Source organism: Pteropus medius, unplaced genomic scaffold, assembly GCF_902729225.1.
Source record: "Pteropus medius unplaced genomic scaffold, Ma_sr-lr_union100, whole genome shotgun sequence".
NCBI classification, from domain to species: domain Eukaryota; kingdom Metazoa; phylum Chordata; class Mammalia; order Chiroptera; family Pteropodidae; genus Pteropus; species Pteropus medius.
In genome coordinates this window covers 606,642-614,581 of record NW_024347791.1, presented here as the reverse complement: position 1 = coordinate 614,581, position 7,940 = coordinate 606,642, and positions in this window count along the sequence as shown.

Here is a 7,940-nt window from a genome sequence, read left to right as displayed (position 1 = left end):
GTGAATTCAGGCATGGTTTTCTGAGAGGATTAGCTTAGGGTCAGGGCTCAGGCTGGGGCCAGGACAGGGGCTGTCTAGGGTGTGGTAGAAGGCTCTGTATACACAGCGTCAGAGATGGTTTATTTGGAGTCAGGGTAATGGCTCAGTCTGGGGTCAGAGCTCAGGCTGTAACCAGGGTAAGTGTCCATTTTTGGAGTCAGGATCAGTGCCCAGTCTATGGCCAAGATCAAGGCTATAAGCATTCGTTTGGGGTTTAGTGTCAGATCTCAGACTGGGGTCAGGGTCAGGGTCAGGCTTTAGGTCCAGGCTGGGGTCAGAGCTCCAGCAATCACCCAGGTTTGATGGACAGTCTCTAACTAGAGTCAAGGCCGTGGTCGGGCCTCAACAGTGATGTGGGTCAGGACTCAGTTTGAGGCTGTGTCTTTGACTATTAGGTGACCTTTGTTGGAGCTGAACTCCCGAATGTGTGGCTTTTGCATGTTGGTCCATAATGGCTTGGCTCAGCAGGGTTTTCCAATTACTAGAAGTCATCACCACAGCCAGCAGCACCAGGGCGTGCGTGCGGGGAGAGCACAGCAGGAGGGCAGCCTGAGGGAGGAGGCCAGGGTGTGGTGTGTGTGAGACAGGAAGCTGAGGGTCAGGTGAAGTCTTGGGAAGATGGCCTGGGCAGGTGAAGTACTGACTGTCTAGGGGTGCGCGAGAACCAGGCCCCCGGTCTCAGGATTTCCAACAGATTCTTGGAGGTGTTTGGGGTTGGGAAACATGGCTGATGTGGAGTAGAATGGCCGGGGTGGGAGGGGGAGGAAGAGGGTAGGACAGGAGAGACAGAGCCATCTCAGGGACATCTGGCCTCTCCTCCTGTGCTTTGAATGGTGATGCGTGAATGTGCGTGTGGACATGTGCGTGCATGTGTGCGTGCGTGCGTGTGTGTGCACGCGCTGAGGAGGTGGCAATGGCGATGTACTTGTGCCTGTGAGCATGTGTGTGGACGTAACCGTGTCTGGGAGTGTGATTGTTACTGCAAGTGTGTTTGGGGGTATATGGGCAGGGTCAAGATGCGGGTAAGATGACATTATCCTCCACCCTCTCCATCCGTCCATCCCCGAGCTGCTGGTGCCCCTTCTTCAGCCCCTGAGGGCCCCGGCCATCTCCACATGACTGGCATCTGAGCCCTGGACGACTCATCAGCTGAGAGCTCGTGACCCACTGCCTGGCAGCAGGAGACACTCTAGGAGAACCCTCTCTGGAATGGTCCATGGCCTCGCCAAGGATGTTCTCAGGAGGTGGTTATGGGTCATGGTTATAACCCCTGTGCAGCACACACCTTTCCTCCCTAGTGGACCAAGCACATCCTTAAAAGGCCACCGGTCACAGATCCCATGAGAGGGCAATGGTGGGTGCGGATGGAGGCACAACTGAGGCCATACCATGGTCAGGGAGGAAGGTGCCATCTCTTGTCATGGGGCGGTGGAGGGGCACAGTAGCCCAGGCCTTCGGTAGCCTTGTAAGTAGGTCCATCCGAGGGGATCTGAATGCTGCCTGCTCCCCCCATTCCCATTGCCACTGTTTTCTGGGTTCTTTTCTGCCGTCACCATCCAGAGGCTTAATGGGTAAAAGACGCCCATTCGAAAACTCCACCCCTTATCCTGTGTTCTCCTTCCTCTACGTCCTCCTTCTCCTATTTCTCATTCGCCCCCACCCACCCAGACCTCTGGGATTTCCTTCTGGTCTAAGGGTTGGTTGCACACTCACTTCCCTAGCTAAGGGTCAGGGTCATTGTAGGGTGTCAAGGCCGGAAGGGACCCAAGTCCCATACCTGCACATGTGGCTGAGTGTGAGGGCTCCTGTGTGCGTCCCTCCTGCCCCCTTACTCCCAACTATTCCCCGAACCCTACTGTGTAGTAGGCCCCTGCCTGAGCGTCCAGGGCACAGAGGGCGTCCACTGCTGCTGCCAGGGACAGCAGCCAGCAAGGAGGGACAGGCTAGGGGAGTGCCCAGCTGGGGAAGGCGACCTTGAACGAAGGTGTGGAGACAAGGAGGAACTGGCCAGGCAGGGCGTGTATGCATGCGTGTCGTGGGGGAGAGGCCCAGAACTTGCTGACAAAGAGGGAGCTTGTCCCCTGGGGCTGCCTTTGCCAAACTCTTCCCCCCAGAAACAGTGTGATTTTGGGGTTCGACCCCAGGTGGATCGAGTCTTGATTCTGATGCTTCTTAGCTCTGTAACCTTGGAGAAACTAGTTAACTGCTCTGAGCCTCCGTTTCATCATCTTTAACAGGGGGTAATGGATTCTATTTCCAGGGGGCGATGTGAAAATGATGGTCTCACGTCTCCCATCTCTTAAATGGGGCCATAAGACTTCACTCCTCCGATGGTCTAAGGCGGCTGTTTCTGACATGTTTGATGGTGCATCCTTCTCAGTAGAAACACGGGACACAAAGTCCTGAAATGTGTCCAAATATTCCTTACTTTCAGAATCCGTTTGGCTCCTGATTTTGGATGGCAACAATCAGATGCCAGATTCGATTACCGAGGCCGTTACGAAAATGTGTTTGGTTCCTGAGTTTTGCAGGGTGAAGGGAGACAGAAAAAAATTTCCCTCATCTGTTCGGTTCCTGAGTCAGATCTCGAGGCAGAGGTTTATTTATTTATTTACGAATTACATACACGTGCTGCTATATTAAATACACACAAAGGAGAAGTTTTAAAATAATGAGAGTAAAAATAAAAATGGAATGAAAGCTAATATTTTCTTTCTGCACCCCACTGGGCCATTTTGTGTTTCTCTTGGGGTATCTCATCCCTCCCAGAAGATTCTCGGCCTGAGATGGGGTTGTCGAGGGAGAAAGATGCATCCAAGTGGTCATCCCAGAGGCAGAAGGGGAGAGAATCGAGTCATAGAAGCCACTGTCATCAGCATACTTCACCATATATCTGTCTCACCCCGCTGTGCCGGGCCTGGGGTGCCCAAGAGAAGGAGACTCAGCATATGAAGGAAGTAGGTGGTCTGTTTGCCTTTTTCTATTATTCACAACAGGTTATACAGAAGAAACACCTGTTTCTTAAAATCTAAAAAGAATTTCCTTGAAAACTGTGCCTTGTGCCTTTTCCCCCCAGTGGTAAACTGCGCATAACATAAAATTTAGCATTTTAACATGTTTTTAGCTGTACAATTCAGTGCCATTAAGGAGTCACATTTTGTTTAACCATCACCGCCATTTATCTCCAGAACTTTTTCATCTTTCCAAACTGAAACTTTGTCCCCACTAAACACTAACTCCCCATGCTCCCTCCCCCTGGTCCCTGGCAACCACTGTTCTACTTTCTGTCTCTATGAATTTGACTCCTCTTGGTACCTTACATGAATGAAATCATACACTAGTTATCTTTTTGTGTCTGGCTTTTTTCAGTTAACATAATGTCTTCGAGTTTCATCTACGTCGTAGCATGTGTCAGAATTTCCTTCTTTTTTAAGGCTGAATAATATTCCATTGTGTGTGTAGACCACGTGTTGCTTATTCATTCATCTGTCAAAGGACGCTTGGGTCGTTTGCATCTTTCGGCCGTTGTGGATGATGCTGGTGTGAATGCGGGTGTGCAAATACCTGTTGGAGTCCCTGCTTTCAATTCCCGGTGTCTTTCATAGAGAGAATTCTTTGACAAATTTTCCCGTGGTTTTGGTCTAGTGATCACAGTTTCGTAAATTACAGCACAGTGTAAGAACTGTCATAGATGTATGTGGGAATATTCAGGGATGCGGAAAGGCAGGTGAATGGATAAATGGGGAAGACCAGCACCTGGAGGCTGACCCAGGATTCCCCAGGCAGCCTGGGTGGAGGCAAGGCGATGTGTCTGTGAAGGTGATTTGACCTGGCTGAGGAGGAGGGTGCGGGGGAGACTAGCAGAGGAGAGAAGCAGGGAGAGCGGGGCAGGGACCAGACCGTGCAGAGTGTGGTTGATGCTGCTAAGGAACCTGGGTTTCTCTGTTAAGCCATGAAGACTCTTGAGTAAGCGTGGGAGGGGGCCTCAGGAAGACTTTCTCCTCCCCAGGGTCTGGCTCAACTGCTGGTGCTACCTCGAACCGGGGGAGGCTGGCCTCTCCCCTGCAGTGGTTTCTCTCTCCTTCTTGGTGTCTCCAAGGCTCTTGAAAGCCCAAGGGGTCTGGTCTGGTCTTCTTTCTGGCCCCTCCAGCCACCTTGAGAGGACATCCTCCATCCCCTTGGCTCTTCATAAGTTTGACATTTCAAGGCGTAGCTCAGTCGCCTTCCCTAAGTATTCCATATGTGATCCTGTCACTGCAGACACACATGCATGCACACTCACTTGCTCACGCACTCATGTGCATTCATACACATGCGCACACATGCACACACTCATAGCATTCACGCTCACACATGCACTTGCACACAACCACAACACATACTCACATGCTCATGCCTGCACACACACCTACTCACTCATACACGTACACACGCACACAATCACACACACACACTCACACTCGCTCAGCTGCAACGTCCACGTACACTCTCTCTCACTCACACAATCTTCCCTCCACCACTTCCTCCCCTCTCTCCCGTTTCCAGACTTCTCTGGGGAGCCCAAACTTATGGATTTGGTTCTTTCCATGCTTCTCATGACAGTCTTCCTCGGTAGATATTATCGTGTCATTGTACAGATGCATAAACCGAGCCTGGGGAGCTGATGGTGCCAGGGACCTGCACCTTCCTTTTGACACTCTTCATGGCCAGCTGGGTGTCATAAATTCTCTTTGTCAAGTTGGCCGGACCCCAGGTCAGGACCCTGTTTTCTCCTTCTCGTGTGTCTCCTCCATGGGCTGGAATTCTGAAGATGCTCAATAAATTCTCTTAAATCGATGACTTTGAATTCCGGCGTCTAAGCGTAGTCTCGAGAGCCAAGGTTGTGTCCTTGCACTGTCCCCTCTGCCTGAAATGTCCCCCCATCCCACTCTCAGACTGGCCATTCAGGGCCCAGCCCTCGGGCCGTCCTCAAGAACCCTGTCCTCCTTAGTATTCTGACCTCCACGTTCCCGACACTCAGTCTGGACCTCACCTCTCCACGGGATTCTTTCAAGGTCACTGTTCATTTGTTTATTTATCTGTCTCCCCTGTGGGACTAGGTGTTCCTTGGGGACAGGACTATCTCTGATTCACCTTTGGGAGCCAGAGATGCTCCCAGAGCCCGCATGGAGTAGGCACCTGGAGAATGTGAAAGAAGTAGCATGTATACTCCGACCCTTCCCCACACACGGTCTGGTTCAATCCCCTGACCGGGGCGCTGGCGGAAGGCTTTGGTGGAGAGCTTTCTTCGGGCTCCTCCGCCTGACCGCCCATGGCGTCCGGGTGTACCGGCCTTCAGATGCACCAGGCCAAGGAGGAGGTGGGGCTCGGTTGGTGCCCTCGTCCATCTTCCTGGGCACTGACATCTCGAGTGGGCAGCCTACGAGTTTCCTTCTCCCTCCTTCGTGCTCGGGACAGCTGGTTTGGTTGACCTTGGGGACCCAGGGCCCCATCCCTTCCAGCATGGGCCAGGCAGTGGGTACAGATGAACAAGTCCAAGAGGCTGTGATCAGCCCCTACTCGGCTGCCAGCCGGCACCCACTCTGCCATAGTCACACCGCCTTTCTAGGCCTCAGTTTCCCTGTCTGTGACAGCAGAGGGTTGGTCTGCCTGACCCCAGGGCCTTCCCCAGCTGTGCCCTTCTGTGGCTGTGAGATTCTGAGAGCAGAGGAGGGAAAGAGAGATGGCCCCTCTTTCTCCACCTCCTCTCCCTGTCCCCCAGGGTCACCCTAAAGCCGCCCCCTCCCCAGCTCCCTGGAACTTCCCTGCAGCTGCAGACTTGGTGAGACAATTGGGTGTTTTAGAGAAATACATTTTTGGGCTAATTTGCTATGCATAAGTGTTTCTCTTACCCTTTAAAGGCGGAGAACAAAGAGGCCTTTCTGCACCCAGGCAGGCTGCTGGGGAGGAGACCGCAGCTGTACTGGGCTGACGACCCTCCTCCCTCCCTCATCCTTGTGAGCGCCCCCACACCACCCACCGCCCCCACACCACCTACTGCCCCCAGGAGAGAAGGCCTGGACTTTCCCAGCCTCCCCCAGCCCCCTGCCCCCACTGCCTCTGAGGCCCCTCTGGCCCTGCCCCACCCCCGCCCCCACCCTCCCACCAGCTGCCCCAGGCAAGAGGGAAAGTGCGTGTGGGTGGGAGAGTGGATGGGGAGGGGGCGGGCAGGGAGGGAGCAGCTTTCCACGTGGTGATGGCCTGGCTGGGCGTGTCAGAGTTCCTGAGGGTTGTGCAGTGCGCTCGCTCACGGGGTGCAGGATGGTGTCCGTCATCAGGTGAATCACCAGTTTCTAGTGGGGATGAGGCAGTCACTCCCTTCATTTGTTCATTCATTCATTCATTCATTCATTTAACTAATCTCTACTGAGTTCCCACCAAGTGCAGGTCTTGGGGCGCTCCTATCTCGATGGGATAGAGAGGCACGATGATTACAGTAAAGCACGCCAAGTTCATGATCTTAGAGATGGCGGTACCTCTGGGAAGAGGCTTCATACACAAAAGTGCAGAGGCATGAAAAGCAGGTGCATGGTCCTGAGTGGAGATGGGGACCTCGTGCGTGATGGGGGGACAGGGGGCCGAGCACAGCCCCTTGCTGGTAGTGATGGTCCTGAAGCTGGCGGTTTCTCCGGAACGCCCTCCCTGGCCACGATTCCGCACCTTGGCTCAGCCTGTTCCTTCCTCCGCCTGGAAGTGTCTCCTCTTATTCTCTGCTGTTCTGAGGCCATGCTTCCCTTTTTGGGGGCCTCTCCTAGCTCCCCACTCTCTGCGTCAGAGCTTGGTCTCTCACCGCCTTTGCCTGTCTCCCTTGGCGCACCCAGAGGCAGGTGCACATGCGCGTGAAGCGGAGGGCTGCCTGCTCACTCTCTCCCTGTCTGCACCCTCCCTCATCTTTAGGAGCTCACTGCCGGCAGGGACCTTGGGTGTCTTCCCAGGGTGAGCGCACAGCCCTCCCTGCTCAGGAAAGGAGCAAGGAGGGCTGGACGCCCCTCCTCTACGCTTATAACGGCCATGGCTGATGTTTACTGAGCAAATGACATCTGTTTACTTAATCATCACGACTTTATAAGGTAGGCACTATTACCTACCACTGTCCTACAGGTGGAGAAGCTGAGATACAGAGAGGTTAGGACTTTGCTCAAGATCATCCGGCTCCCAGGGAGGAGACATCAGAGTTTGGCTCTACGTCGTAATGTCTGTATCGCCTCCAGAGCCACCTGCTCCCTGGAGCCTTCTGGGTTGGACAGGCCCACCCTGGATTCGCCTTCCAGCATCCTGCAGCTCACCCCGTTCCTTCCATCCCTGGGCCCTGACTCTGCCCTGTGTGCCTGTGACCGACAGTGAGACACTGAGTCGCTGAGGCTGGGTTGCAGGAGTTCACCTCACAAAAGCTGTGAGGGGCTTTGGGACTTAGAGAGGCAGGACCAGGGTGAGAGGCTGGGGTCACTTCCTGCTGGACAACGCTGCCTTAGGGTGGGGGACAGCCTGTGGTGCTAGGATCTCAGGACCGACAAGGGATTCAGAGCTCCTCGCAATGCCACCTGGTCCCCCTGCAGCCAACATACCCAATGCACAACAGACACTTCCCTGTACCCCGAATGTCGGCGCAGGGCGGGGCTTCGGGGCCCTCTGAGTGCACGTATGCGCATGCACTTGTGACTCTGTCTGAGTGTGCCCTGCACATATGTGTCTCTGGGTGTGCTTGGGAGATTGAGGGAGGACAGTGGCCCCATAGCCACCTGCATCCTGTGCATGTGACTAGGAGGAAGGGGTAGCCATCTACCCCTGCATACTCCTGCACAGACACACCCTTTGGGGTTGGAATAAAGCAGGCAGAGACCTGGATGTGGCTGTTTGCCCTG